General features: G+C 37.1%; 1 non-coding gene across 1 annotated transcript; it reads right to left on the bottom strand.

Moving 5' to 3' along the window:
- Nucleotides 1-9,703: 9,703 nt before the first annotated feature.
- On the bottom strand, nt 9,704-9,810 carry LOC120105281. The gene has a single exon (XR_005507677.1). It is a non-coding gene; the product is annotated as a small nucleolar RNA R71 (small nucleolar RNA).
- Between the last annotated feature and the right edge of the window lie 5,277 nt (nt 9,811-15,087).

Below are 15,087 nucleotides of genomic sequence, written 5' to 3' on the forward strand. Positions count from 1 at the left end.
ATACCACTGTTAGAACCCGCCCATGCCGCAGAAAAATTTTAAAAATTCAGATGGCAGTGGAAGAGGCATGCGCGGGATCAACCGTTCATCACATGAACGTTGTTCAAAAACCGTTTGTAGTTAGATAAGGATTAAAAACTTTTAAACTAATTGGAAGATCAAATCTTCACCTTGTGCAGGTAGATGATCACCGCAAACTGGAGTTCGTGGTTTTAGGATGAAGGTTCGCTTGAAGCCGCACAAGCGTCCGACCTCTACGGGTATCCACACGAAGCAGAGGACCGATCAAAGCTTTCTTGTCTTTCCGGGGTGCTAGCTCCCTTGCAAAGACTACTTTAGGTGGCTGATGTCTTCCCTTTGAATCAACCCTTGATTGTACTTGGGAGGAGGAAGAAGATGGAACATCCAAGGAAGAAGTTCACCAAGCTTTGCAGCCTTTATCTTTTCCTTGCGTTGGAAGAAGGAAGGGAGGAGGAAGGGAGCCGTCAAGCTTCTTCTTTTCTTCTTCTTTGCATGCGGCTTGAAGACCAAGGGAGGAGAAGGGGCGACGGCTGAAAAGAAGAGGGCTTCAATGCCCTAGGGTGCCGCCACTCACCTCCTTTTAAAGGCATCTAGGGCTCCTACAATTTAGGAGCCCTTGATGTTTTACCAAAGAGGGGCGCCGGCCCCTCTTGTGTTGCCGCACCAAAGAAGAAAAGGAGGAGGGGCGCAAGCCCCTCCCTCTTGTGATGCCCTAATCCTCATTAAGTAAGGTTTGGGAGGCCCTAATGTGGCTAAGCCCTAATCTAATTAGGCTTAGTCCAAGGGTGAACCAATTGGGTTTAATCTAGGTAAGTCCTATTCCAATTAGAACTTAATGAACCATGACTCAATTGAACCCTTCAATCCTAATCTAATTAGGACTCATCTTGATTCATTAGATTAATAATTAATTGGGACTTAAGAAGTCCTAATCCAATTAAGATTTATTCAATTTTAGTCCTAATCCAATTAGAATTCTAATTTGAATTCGAAGTCCTAATCCAATTAGGATTTCTAGGAATCCTATTCTAAGTAGGAATCCAAAATAAATTCAAAATCCTAATCTTATTAGGATTCTGGAAATCCTACTTCAAGTAGGAATCCTAGTCCTACTCCAAGTAGGACTCCCAGTCCTAATCCAATTAGGACTCTAGGAATCCTACTCCAAGTAGGATTCGTGTTTAAGTCCAATTAATTAATTTCCATTGTTCCTTCTTCAACTGATCATCAATCAAATTGATTACTTGTGATTCATAATCACATTTCAACCATCAGATCGGTCAATACTTCTAGTGTGTGTGACCCCATAGGTTCTATTCTGACTGGTAGTGAGATATATTGTGATCTCTATCTCAATATCATTGAAAACTCCTTTCAATGGGTTGGAACGATTCCAACTCTACTTATTAGGGTTTATCGATCATCGAGATAATCCCTGTGAGTCTCACCATCCACCAGTGACACCTAGCAGCATGTAGTGGCTATCCAGCAGAATGGAATGATAAACCTCTAGGTGCAGTCATTATGTAATACAGTCCTACTATCGTGGATCCCTATAGGACGGAGGTCATGGACAACTCGTCAAACCCCATCGTTTGTCGTATGTGAAGATTTATTCGACTTAAGTTCGAGAGTGGAAAACTCTTTCTCCACTGTGCATACTGCCCCGGCCGAGGTCTTACGAACTCAGTCTTATAAATCACATGAGATCTCTCCTTATCTATCAAGATCGATAGATTCCTTATAGGTGCATACCCTACTCCTACAGTGAACCTACTGCAGCCAATCTACACTGCATAGACTCATATGGCTAGAGACCATGCATGTGCCAGTCAAACTACAATAACCTTACTGTGAGTGGCCGAAGCACCGTAGGTCAAAGGACCAGTCACACTACTGCAACATCAAGCAAGTCACTGACGAGTGGATAGACATCCAAGTGACTTCTTGTCGTAGTCACGCTCAGTACCCTTGTTCTCTAACAAGCACCTGCACTATTACTTCAGTATCTCCACACCGTGGACTCGAGTCTCGTCCATCCATAGAAAAGTAATGTGTGCACTGATCTCATCGGATCGATCACCGTCATCGTGATGATCCATCGATCAGAAGCGTTTAGAAATTAATCACTAATGATACATGGCTCAAATTCTCAACTCTTGAGAATATGCATCATCATCTTATTAATCCATTGGACGATTCATAGACACAATAACAATATGAATGAAAAAGATGCCTTCCATTTATTCAATAAAGTCAAGTACAAATTATGTCCCAGAATTAATAATGTGTCAGCCAAAATTGGCTTCTAGGGCATACATCTAACAGATCGAACTTGACCCAATTGGATTGGGATTGACTCTAGTCAATTAAGAGTCATTATTATGAAGAATTAAATGGAATTAATTGCAATTGGATTGCAATTGGGCTGATTTAATGAGCCAAATCAAATTGGGTTCGACCCAAATTAATTTGGGTTCATGATTGGGTCAATTTGATTAAACCAATATTTGTGCGGGTTTTAAAGACCACATGTCGTCGTAGGATGAATATGCCTTAAGTCATGTTCACACTATGCAGACTTTAAAGTCCACATGGCGTCGTAGGATGCATGCTCCTAAATCAATTAATTCTCCTAATGAGATTAGGAATCCTAATGTGATTAGAAAATTAATCAATTGATTAAGTGGACACATGCCATGCATCTATGAGGACAAGGATTGGACACTTGGCATTAATCCAAGGGTGGGTTATAGTCCCATACTTCTAATAAGACTAGGAGAAGCCCTAAACCCAATCTATAAAAGGGTAGCAAGAGAGACATTATGAATTAATTCTCTCCTCTTCCTCTCCACGCCAAGGGTTTAGTGATTATGATTTTTTTTTAGAACTTAGAGTTTTGAAAAATTCAGAAAAGGATCACTTCATTACTTCTCCTCTTCTCCTTCTTCATTTTCTTCCTTCATCTCATCAATCAAAGGTTGATTGATTTTAGGAAGAACAAAATCAGCCACAGCAGGGTTCCGCGCAAGCTAGCACTTCCGCGGGATCAGATCAACCCGGAGCTTCGCATAGATCATCCATAGAGGCCAGACACGTCTGTGGCTGTGGGGCTCGACTTCTAGATCTTCAAATCCAACCTCTTCATCATAAGGTATGAGATTTATTTTATCTTAATTAGGTTTAGAACTTAACAAGGATTGTTGATTTTCTAATTCTATGATTAATCATACTTATAGTTATTTTTACGTAAATAGTTTAAATGTTCCTGTAATTTATTTTTGAGATATGATCTCCCTTGCATGCTTGGAATTAAAGAGTTTAATTCTATCTTTTCGCTGCATTTTTTTGAAAATTTTTAAAATTACATGCATGCAAAAACCGGCTTTTTTCTTCAATTGGTATCAGAGCCAGGTTGAATGTTTAAACAATTTATGCTTAAAATAATTATAATTAAATCTGAGATTTATAAATATATATAGATCAAATCTAAAGAAGATTTATGAATGATTTAATTACTATTTTTGCATGATTAACTAGATCTGAAATTTGGATGCATGTGATGCTTGTTTTAGGATTAATATATGTGATATATTGAACATGTAAAATTTGAAATCATAAACTTATTTAGATTAGATCTAAATGTAATTTATGATTCTTTTAATCTCTGATTTTGTAAGACATATAAGATCTGAGAATAAATGCTTATGATGCATGTTATTTAAGTTAATTCATGTTAGTTTATATATGTGATATGTGAACATAAATCGTTAATGATTTAAACATGAATTAAATATGAAATCAGAATGTTTAATTCACAAATTTAGATCTGATTTTAAGAACTAAAAATTTGTAATTAACATCTGATTTAAGACTTATACAATGATCTAAAATTTTTTCATAAAACTACACTTAATTGAGAATTAAGTGACCTAGAATTGTGAATTGAATTTTAATGACAAATTGCATAAGTCTTGGAGGTTTGGGTTAGCTCAAGTCAAGTTCTCTAATTGGATTAGACCTAAGGTTAGAATCAAATCATGGAATGATTGAGTTAATTGATTAAATCTAACTAAGTAGTAATTAGATCAAATCACGATAACTCAATTCAATTTACAATAGTTATAGATTGATCGGTTCCATGTCTTTGATCAGACCAAGATGGAACTTGATTTAGGCTCCATGGTTGAGCCCGAGTCATTAGGATGGTCAAAATCAAAATTGATTAACTAGTCAGTGTCTAAAGTAAGTTTGGCAGACTCGACCGGTGGTTTTTAATTGGGAGCTACTCGCACTGATGCGTCTTTGTCGAGTTAATGGCATATCCCTTCCACCGATCTCACTTACCTGGCCGATTTGGTCAATCATTTTTTGATTGGATCATTTAATGATTCGAGTTAACCCATGTCTGTAAGAAAAATCAGTTTGATTGATTTAGGTGCTTCCTTAACCGGTTTGAATCTAATTCTTTATAATCTAACTTGGTGACGTCAGTGGGAGAATTTAGGTTAATCGGATCTTCTTATCTATCCTAATTTAATCCTCCAAAATTATTAGATCCTTAAAATGAAATAGTTATGGGGATAACTAGGTCATAGCCTCCCATTAAGTTAGATGATAATGAGTCTAATGTTTCGATAATCATTGGAGGCGCCACAGGCTTGGTGCTTATCGGGCATTAAAATTATCATTTGATATATGATGAGTCGAGTGTACCTTCAATAGGTGGTCAGGTGGGCCGAGCCGCACTCAGGCTTGGTCATCTATTAGTTGATTACACGGAACCCTATCATTTAATGGTTGGACCTAACCAAAATCTTCGATGGAAGCGCCACACGCCTGCCAAAGAGACTGGGGCAAAATTATCACTAGAAATTGTTTGGTGAAACAATTGGTTCAGAACCTACCAATAGGTGCATATGGGTTGGCCGAGCCACACTCGGGCCCATATGCGATCAATTGGGTTCTAGTGCTCACTAAAGATTTAAGTGTAATTCTTCAAATTTGAGGTAGAGGCTACAAATTTGTATAAAATAGTGGGAGGACCTTTAGACTAAAGTCCAAGTCTTTAGGGTATTGTCAATTCATATACTAATAGCCGATTTTCTTTTTATGCAGAAATGGCCACTAATTTGTCACTTCGTTCATTGTTGGATAATGATAAGTTGACTGGACCCAATTTCAATAACTGGCTTAGAAAACTTAAGATTGTGCTAGAGCATGAACGGATCCTTTATGTGATAACGGATCCAGCACCTGAGCAGCCTGCTGCTAATGCACGGGGTGCAGTCAGAGAAACTTATCAGAAGTGACTCAGTGACGGTATAACTGTCCGATGCATTATGCTTGCTGCAATGAGCGACGAGTTCAGTCGCCGGTTCGAGAGTGCCCAGTCTGAAGAAATCGTTCAAGTGTTGAACGAATCTTTTGGCGCTTCCGACGATGTTGAGAGACACAAGACTAGTTGTGCTATTTTCAGCACATGGATGAAGGATGGGGCATCGGTGACTGATCATGTATTGTACATGATTGAGTTGATCGAGCCTGAGCACTCTCGATTTTTTTCTTCATGATCAATTGGGGAAAGATGCTATACTGAACTCTCTTTCTAGTTCGTATCGCCCATTTCTCACCAACTTTCATATGACGAAATCAGTAGTACATTATCACCAATTGTTGGGTTTACTACAAACTTTTGAGAAGGATCACCAACTCCTAAAAGGGTCGGTGAATTTAGTGCGAGGTTCGTCCAAGGGTCGTGGTCCTTTTAAGAAAGGAAAGAAGAAAAATAAAAATCAAAAGAAAATGGTGCATCATGCAGAGTAAAGTCAGACTAAGAATAAGAAGGCTGATCAGAGTAAGGCAGAGTGCTTCTACTGTAAGAAGCAAAAACATTGGAAGAGGAACGGTCCTCAGTACATTGCCTCTCTTGACCCGAACAGGCCAAAGAAAAAGATGCAATCAGTTGCAGATCAAGGTACTTATATGATAACACCTTATAATTTTTCAATATGTGATAATTCGACCTGGGTATTGGATACCGAAAGTTCTTTTAATATTTGTAATTCGTTGCAGGGATTATAGGTCAGTGAGAGATTTGAAGAAAGCGAAAGGTTCCTAAATGTTGGAAATAGAAAATCAGTTCCAGTTCTAGCTTTAGGGATTCTGAAACTTGTATTCTATTCTCAAATAATAGTCTTAAGTGACTGTCACTTTTGTCCTTCTTTCTTATTGAATGTAATTTCTGAAGGCCTTTTGGCCATGAACGGTTATGAGATTTTAATAAAAAGAAATTACTGTGATATCATTATGAATGGTGTTACTGTAATGCATGGACAATTGAGTAATGGGATTTACATATTATCACAGCCTATTCATGTAATTACAAGTCCAATAAGCACCCTAGAATAGATAATATCATGGATATCTATCTTTGGCATCATAGGCTAGGTCATATTAACAAGAACAGGATGAACAAGTTAAATAAAGAGGAAATCCTCAATATTAATGAATCATTAACAACCTGTGAATCATGCCTTCTTGGTAAGATGACCAAGTCACCTTTTACTGAAAAAGGTGAACGAGCCAATGACTTATTGACCCTAGTACATTATGATGTATGTGGGCCAATGAGAACAAATGCTAGAGGCGGATATGTATATTTCATTACTTTCACAGACGACCTTTCGAGATATGGTTATGTCTATTTAATGAGACATAAATTTGAAGCATTTGAAATGTTCAAATTGATGAGAGTACAAAAGTGAAATTTTCATATTATCTTAATTAGTATTATAGTTAATTTTTATTAATAAAATTAATTAATTAATGTTTTATTTGTGTTTGAGTGAAATTCATCCAAGGGACCTAAACCAAATCCAAGGGACCTAAATCAGACCTAAGGGACCTAAGCTAAACCAGCTCTTCAATTCCAAGCGGCATCTCATCATCTTTCCGTTTCCCCTATTTTCTTCCCAGCTCAGCATGGAGCGTGCGACGGAAGAGGAGGAGCCATCCGATGGAGCGTGCGACGGAAGAGGAGGAGGCCAGCAGCCATCGGAGGAGAAGAGTCCCAAGCCGAGTCTTCTTAATTTCCCAACGTCAACATCTGGAGCTTCCCAAACGTCTGCAACGTCCCAGCATTCATCTTCCAAACGGATCATTCCACCCCGTGGCTCATCAATTCTCAAATTTCTGCAACGTTCCCAGCTGAAGAGTCTCAAGCGATTCAACTTCATCCCGCATCTCAAGAACATGCTATAAGAGGAGCAGCAGCCGACGGAAAGAAAAAAGGAGGGGGGGATTCATTCCTACACCGAAGAAGAAGAGGAGGAGGATCTATCGGCATTATTCCCAGCCGGACGGAACAAACCAGCTAGCCGGACGGATCCATCCAAGTTCGAGCGAGAGAGGGAGGAAGGAGGAAGAGGCCACGGGAGGATCTACCAGCAAAGCTCCCTCTTCCGATCTTTCCTCTTAGCCGTGCGACGAAGGAGGAGAGGCCACAGGAGAAGATTCAAGGAAAACAGAGTGCTCTGTTTCCTTGATAGAAGAAAGATAAAAAAAGGGGTTTATGTTTATTTTATTTATTCTATGCTAATCCCTTTTATAAAATGTTCCCATTTCATATGAGTAGCTAAATCTCCTCTAGCTAAGGCTAGGGAAAAGCCTAGTATTTTCTTCATGTATTTCATTTAATCATCAATGGGATTTTAATGTTTTTGATTTAATTTATGGTGCAGGAAATTTATAGAAATTATTTCAAACTTATATATTTTCTTTGATTTGTTATTTCCCCCGGGTATAACAGATGCTTAGAAATCCCTGTAGTTTAAAATAGAATTACTATAATGCTGCCCATAAAACTAAATCTATTTAACTGAGATAATAGATGATTTTAGGAAAAACATGATGAAGTGCTAGGCTGAATCCTGATGCCTTAGTTATATTTTGACAATCCGAATATTATTTAGCCTTTAGTTTTTTTTTGTTCACTGTCAAATCCCTGTGGATTCGATCTCGGACTTACCGAGAATATTACTTTGCTACACCCTATACTTGGGGTATCCTACGTTTAATTTCCCTTTTTAAAAGAGCAAGATTAAAATCGTAGCAAGTTTTTGGCGCCGTTGCCGGGGATTTGCAACGTGCGAACGAGAACAAGGCTGAAAATTTCAACTCTTTATTTCTAGTTCTTCATTTTTTTTTTTATTTTTAACACAGCTAAAATTTCAAATCTTTTCAGATTCAAGGGCAACAAAAGCAGGACCAGTAACGAAGAAGATCAAGATCACATTTTTGGATTCCCGGAGTGAACGAACTCCGGCCGTGAGTATTTAAATTAATTTTTCTATTTTGTTCATACTAGTCCTATTTTTCCTACATTAGAATTTTACTCTTGTTTTAAAAAATTAAAAAAAATATTATTAATTAAAATAATAAAATAATATATAAATAAATAAATAAATAAATATATAAAAATTAGTTAGTTTGCTTGATCAACTATTCAAATGCAATTTAATGTCATGACATAAAATGTTAAAAATTTTCTTGATTGTTGCATATAGTATAAAGCATTTGCATAAAATAATCTAAGGGTTGAACCCATTAAAAAGATAAGGTCGGGATTTCATTACTCGTCCTTAGCCCAAAAATCATCCCAGTGCATAAATATCCTAAGCCTAATTAAAATCAACTAGACGTTGGCCTCTAAGGATAATCGAGCTCAATAGGACGAAGACCACTGAAAGTTGCACCAATTTCGCTCTATGACCCCGGTCGATGTCTAGGCAAGCTTTGTCCCTCTAAGTGATTGAAGGGAGACAGTTTCTGTTCGAGGAAAGTGGGTTTTAAGTGGGACCTTTGCTATACGCATCGTGACCCCTCCACTTTTCTGGGAGCTTACCTGGTCGACTAGGTTATTAGACCGGATTGGAGGCTTAAGTGTACTCTTCAAACCAGTTAGGAGCTGTCTAGAAATTTTTAGGAAAACATTAGAAATAAGGGTGCTATGCTTTGATACTGTTTGATTGTGAATAATTTTAGTAGCAGGGTGTCAATATTCATAGCTTTAGGTAATATTCATACTCATCCAAAACTCTAAAAAATATATATATATATAAAATAAATAAATAAATAAATAATAATAATAATAATTATTTAAAAAAAAAAAGTCGACTGGTTAATTGGTCAGTATATGCGGTTGTGGCAAAGGGATAAAACGAAAAGATTATTCCGAGTTGAATTTAGGGATAAAAGTTCAAATAATCAAATGGAAGATAATGGTAGTAATCAGGGAGACAATGAATTTCAAGATGACTTACCTATTAGAACGCTTCATGATTATCTACAACCCACTAGGACCAGTACCCCATCTTGTATGGTTATTCCTACTGCTGCGGGAGCTTTTGACATGAAACCAGGAATAATCCAATTACTTCCAAAGTTTCACGGACTTGATTCTGAAAGTCCCTATTTGCACCTAAAAGAATTTGATGAAGTGTGTTCAACACTTCATTTCAATGATGTCACTGAAGAAGTAGTTAAGCTTAAGTTATTTCCTTTTTCTTTAAAGGAAAAAGCTAAGTCATGGTTACATTCTTTAAGACCTAGGACCATAGCTACCTGGCAAGAGATGACAAGGGAATTTTTAAAGAAATTCTTTCCAACACATAAAACAAACATACTTAGAAAAAATATCATGAACTTTGCACAAAAAGATGGAGAAACATTTTTTCAGTGTTGGGAAAGATTTAAGGACCTTCTCCTTGCTTGCCCACATCATGGATATGAAATTTGGAGGGTCATTAGTTTCTTTTATGATGGTTTGTCCTCCAATATGAGACAATTTGTAGAAATGATGTGTAATGGTGAATTTATGAATAAGGAACCAGAGGAAGCTTGGGACTATTTTGATCTGTTGGCAGAAAATGCACAGGCTTGGGATACAATAGATAAGAACGAGAAACCTAAAATACCGACTAATACTAAAGGAGGAATGTATCATGTTAAAGAAGAAAATGATGTAAATTTAAAGATTGCTAATCTAACTAGGAAGGTTGAAGCCATTGAATTAAGCAAAGCCAATACAGGAAAGGCACCTACTATAGATGAAAGTATTTGTGAAATCTGTGAGAGTAATGCACACTTAACCAAGGATTGTCCTACAATCCCCGCCTTCCAAGAAGTGTTGCATGATCAAGCGAATTTCACAAATGCTTATAAGAGACCATTTCCTGAAACATATAATCCTAACTGGCGAAACCATCCTAACTTTAGTTGGAGACATGGACCCACTGCCAATGAATCTCAAGGGAATTCCATACCCTATGTGCCACCCCATAAGAGATCTCTTGAGGATACTTTGCAGGCATTCATGCAAGGGCAGACCCAGATAAATCAGAATACCATGCAGTCACTTCAAGAACTTAAAAATTCTGTAGAATTGAGGCTCAACTCAATGTTAGGGAAAAAGGGACATTTCCAGCCCAACCTCAATCTAACCCAAAGGGTCAACATGAAGTCCATGAAGCAAGTTCATCCCAACCTAAATTTGAACAAGTTAAGTCTGTCACAACCCTCCGGAGCGGAAAAATAGTTAACAAAGAAATTCCAACGAAGGATGACAGACCTGAAAAATCCATTGAGAAAAGGGATGAAAATAATACTGAACAAGATGATCCAATACCTCATCATAAAATAGTTGCTCCATTCCCTCAGCGCTTGCTTGCAACTAAAAAAGGAGTACCTGATCAAGAAATTTTGGATATCTTTAAACAAGTAAAGATTAACATTCCTCTATTAGATGCCATTAAGCAGATTCCATCTTATGCAAAATTTTTAAAAGATCTTTGTACCATAAAGCGAAAGCTTTATGTACAAAAGAAAGCTTTTCTAACTGAACAGGTGAGTGCTATTCTCAAACACAACACCCCACCTAAATATAAAGATCCTGGTTGTCCTACCATATCTTGCATCATAGGAAACTTCAGGATACAACGAGCCCTTCTGGATTTAGGTGCTAGTGTTAACTTACTGCCCTATTCAGTTTATGAACAGTTAGGACTTGGTGAATTAAAACCCACCAAGGTTACTCTCCAACTTGCCGATCGATCTATAAAGATACCAAGAGAAATAGTCGAGGATGTACTTGTCCAAATTGATAAATTCTACTTTTCAGTCGACTTCATAGTATTAGATACCCAGCCTGTCATGAACTGTACCACTCCAATACCTGTCATTCTAGGCCGCCCATTTCTAGCTACTTCCAATGCTTTGATTAACTATCGAAATGGAATAATGAAAATGTCATTCGGGAATATAACTATAGATTTTAATATATTTAACATTTGTAAACAACCCGATAATGATAACGAAAATGATGAAATTCATGGAGTTAATCTAATCGACTCCATTGTTGAGGATGCTTTTGTCCCATCTCTTTCTTCTGATCCTTTAGAAACATGCCTAACTCATTTCGGAAATACAGATATCAACCAAAACTTTAGAGAAATCAGTGCTATATTAGATTCAGCTCCTTTGTTGGATACAGATAGGTGGAAATCTCGTTTTGAAGAATTGCCCACACGCAATAATAGTCCTCTACCATCTAGTGTTCAAGCACCTAAACTTGAGCTAAAACCTTTGCCATCTGAGCTCAAGTACGCATACCTTGGTCAAGAAGAGACTTTTCCTGTGATCATATCATCCCAACTCGAACAAAGTCAAGAATTAAAATTGTTAGAAATTCTCAAGGAACATAAGGGAGCAATAGGGTGGACAATTGCTGATATCAAGGGAATTAGTCCCTCAATTTGCACTCATAGAATCCACTTAGAAGCTGATGCCAAACCTTCTCGTCAACCTCAACGTCGATTAAACCCAAACATGAAGGATGTGGTTAGGGCAGAAGTTCTGAAACTTCTGGATGCGGGTATGATCTACCCAATTTCAGATAGTAAATGGGTAAGTCCAACCCAAGTGGTCCCAAAAAAATCTGGTGTTACTGTAGTCAAAAATACCAATAATGAATTAGTTCCAACTAGGGTCCCCACTAGTTGGCGTGTATGCATTGACTACAGAAAACTTAATTCTGTCACTAGGAAGGATCATTTTCCTCTACCTTTTATTGATCAAATCTTAGAAAGGTTGGCAGGCCACAAATTTTATTGCTTCCTAGATGGCTATTCAGGTTACAACCAAATTGCAATTGATCCTGAAGATCAGGAAAAGACCACTTTTACATGTCCTTTTGGCACATTTGCTTACAAGAGAATGCCTTTTGGATTATGTAATGCTCCTGCAACCTTCCAAAGATGCATGCTCAATATTTTCTCCGACATGGTTGAGCGTTTTTTGGAAGTTTTCATGGATGATTTTTCGGTTTTTGGCTCCTCTTTTGAAAACTGTGTGGACCATTTAAGACTAGTCTTAATTCGGTGTGAGGAGAAGAATCTAATCTTAAACTGGAAAAAGTGCCATTTCATGGTAACTAGGGGAATTGTTCTCGGGCATGTCATTTCATCTGAAGGAATTGAAGTAGACAAGGCTAAAATTGACTTAATTGCTAACTTACCCAACCCAAAAACTATCAAAGATATACGCTCATTTTTGGGTCATGCAGGATTTTATAGGAGATTCATTAAAGATTTTAGCTCAATATCTAAACCCTTATGTAATCTCCTTCAAAAGGAAACCCAATTTGTGTGGTCTGAAGAATGTCAAAGAGCTTTTGATAAACTTAAAAGCTTGCTGACCTCTGCTCCCATCATGCAACCACCTGACTGGTCACTTCCTTTTGAAATTATGTGTGATGCTAGTGAATATGCAGTTGGGGTAGTTCTAGGGCAAAGAAAAGAAAGAAAGCCTTATGTTATCTACTATGCAAGTAAAACTTTAAATAGTGCACAAATGAATTACACCACTACGGAAAAAGAACTACTCGCCGTAGTATTTGCACTAGACAAATTTAGGTCTTACTTGATTGGATCCAAAATCATTATCTACACTGACCACGCTGCCCTTAAGTACCTTCTTTCAAAAAAGGATGCTAAGGCGCGTTTGCTTAGGTGGATCCTTCTGCTCCAAGAATTTTTTCTAGAAATAAGAGATAAAAAGGGGGTAGAGAATGTAGTAGCTAATCACTTGTCCCGTCTGACTCTTCCAGATTCCTTAGACAATTCACCCATAAAAGACACTTTCCCTGATGAGCAACTGTTTGAGATCACATCTTCACCCTGGTTTGCAGACATTGCAAATTTTCTAGTCACAGGTGAACTACCAAGTCATTGGAATAAACAAGACAAAAAAAAAATTTTGACTGAAATAAAAAAATTTTTCTGGGATGATCCTTATCTTTTCAAATACTGCCCAGACCAAATTATTAGGAGATGTGTACCTAATGACGAATTTATTAGTGTCATTTCCTTTTGTCATTCTGAAGCTTGCGGTGGTCATTTCTCTGCTAAGAAAACGGCTGCAAAAATTTTACAGTGCGGTTTCTATTGGCCCACCTTGTTTAAAGATTCCCATAACTTTTGCAAAGCTTGCGAGCGTTGTCAAAAATTAGGTGGGATAACTCGTAGGAATATGATGCCCCTCAACCCAATTTTAATTATCAAAATATTTGATTGTTGGGGAATAGATTTTATGGGCCCATTTCCTCCTTCATTCGGAAATTTGTACATCTTAGTAGCTGTGGATTATGTCTCCAAATGGATTGAGGCAATTTCTTGCAAACATAATGACCACAAAACTGTTCTAAAATTTTTAAAGAAAAACATTCTTTCCAGATTTGGAACACCTCGAGCCATCATCAGTGATGGGGGTTCACACTTCTGTAATAAGCCTTTTGAGGCTTTAATGCGAAAATATGGGATCACCCATAAAGTCGCCACCCCTTATCATCCACAAACAAGCGGACAAGTTGAAGTATCCAATCGATCAATTAAGAATATTCTGAAAAAAACGGTTAACTCAAATCGCAAAGACTGGTCTTTGCGTTTAACTGATGCACTTTGGGCTTATCGTACTGCTTTTAAAACTCCGATTGGTATGTCTCCGTACCGTCTTATTTTTGGTAAACCTTGTCACTTGCCTGTGGAATTGGAGCATAGAGCCTACTGGGCTATTAAGAGATTTAATTTTGATATGGATAAGGCTAGTTCACTACGCAAACTTCAACTTAATGAACTAGAGGAAATCAGGAATGAAGCATATGAGAATGCTCGAATTTATAAGAATAAAATGAAAGTCTTTCATGATAGAAATATTATGAGAAAAACATTTGAGCCTTCCCAGAAAGTTCTATTGTATAATTCAAGACTTCATTTATTTCCAGGAAAATTGAGATCTAGGTGGACTGGTCCATTTATAGTTAAAACTGTTTATCCGTATGGAACCGTTGAGATAGAGAATCCAAACACCGGTAATATTTTTAAAGTAAATGGCCAACGTTTGAAGTTATTTTTGGACAACTTTACCCCAGAAGTTGAATCGACCAATCTGGGAGATCCTGTTTATCAGGATTGATCTCTAGAGATCCTCTATTTGTACATAATTTTTCTTTCTTTCATATGACAATTGGTGAGCAACAACAGTGTGCAGTCACTCTATCAGGTAAATTTTAACGTTCAGCCTTATTATTCTTCATACAATCATATTTAATGCATTCATGTTGAAACATTGGGGACAATGTTGAATTTAAGTTGGGGGGAGAGATTACTATATTTTTCTATATATCATACCAATTGTCATATATTTCAAAAAAAAAAAAAACAAAAAATCTCTATTTAAAAATATATATATTTATATATATATAAATAAAAAATAATACAAAAATATAATAATAGTAATAATAACAAACATATATTTTGTTGCATTTAATTACCACTATATTTTTCAAAGAAATAAACATGTGCAGCTATTAAGGCAAGGAGCATATTATGACTTATTAGAGACCTATTATTAGATCCCCACACAAGTATTCAATAATAATAGGAAAGCCTCAGAAGTTCACTTGTGTTACCTATTTGTTTGTTGACCTTATTCGCAAAAGAAGTACGAGTG

The sequence above is a fragment of the Phoenix dactylifera genome, unplaced genomic scaffold, assembly GCF_009389715.1.
Source record: "Phoenix dactylifera cultivar Barhee BC4 unplaced genomic scaffold, palm_55x_up_171113_PBpolish2nd_filt_p 000248F, whole genome shotgun sequence".
In the NCBI taxonomy this organism is placed as follows: domain Eukaryota; kingdom Viridiplantae; phylum Streptophyta; class Magnoliopsida; order Arecales; family Arecaceae; genus Phoenix; species Phoenix dactylifera.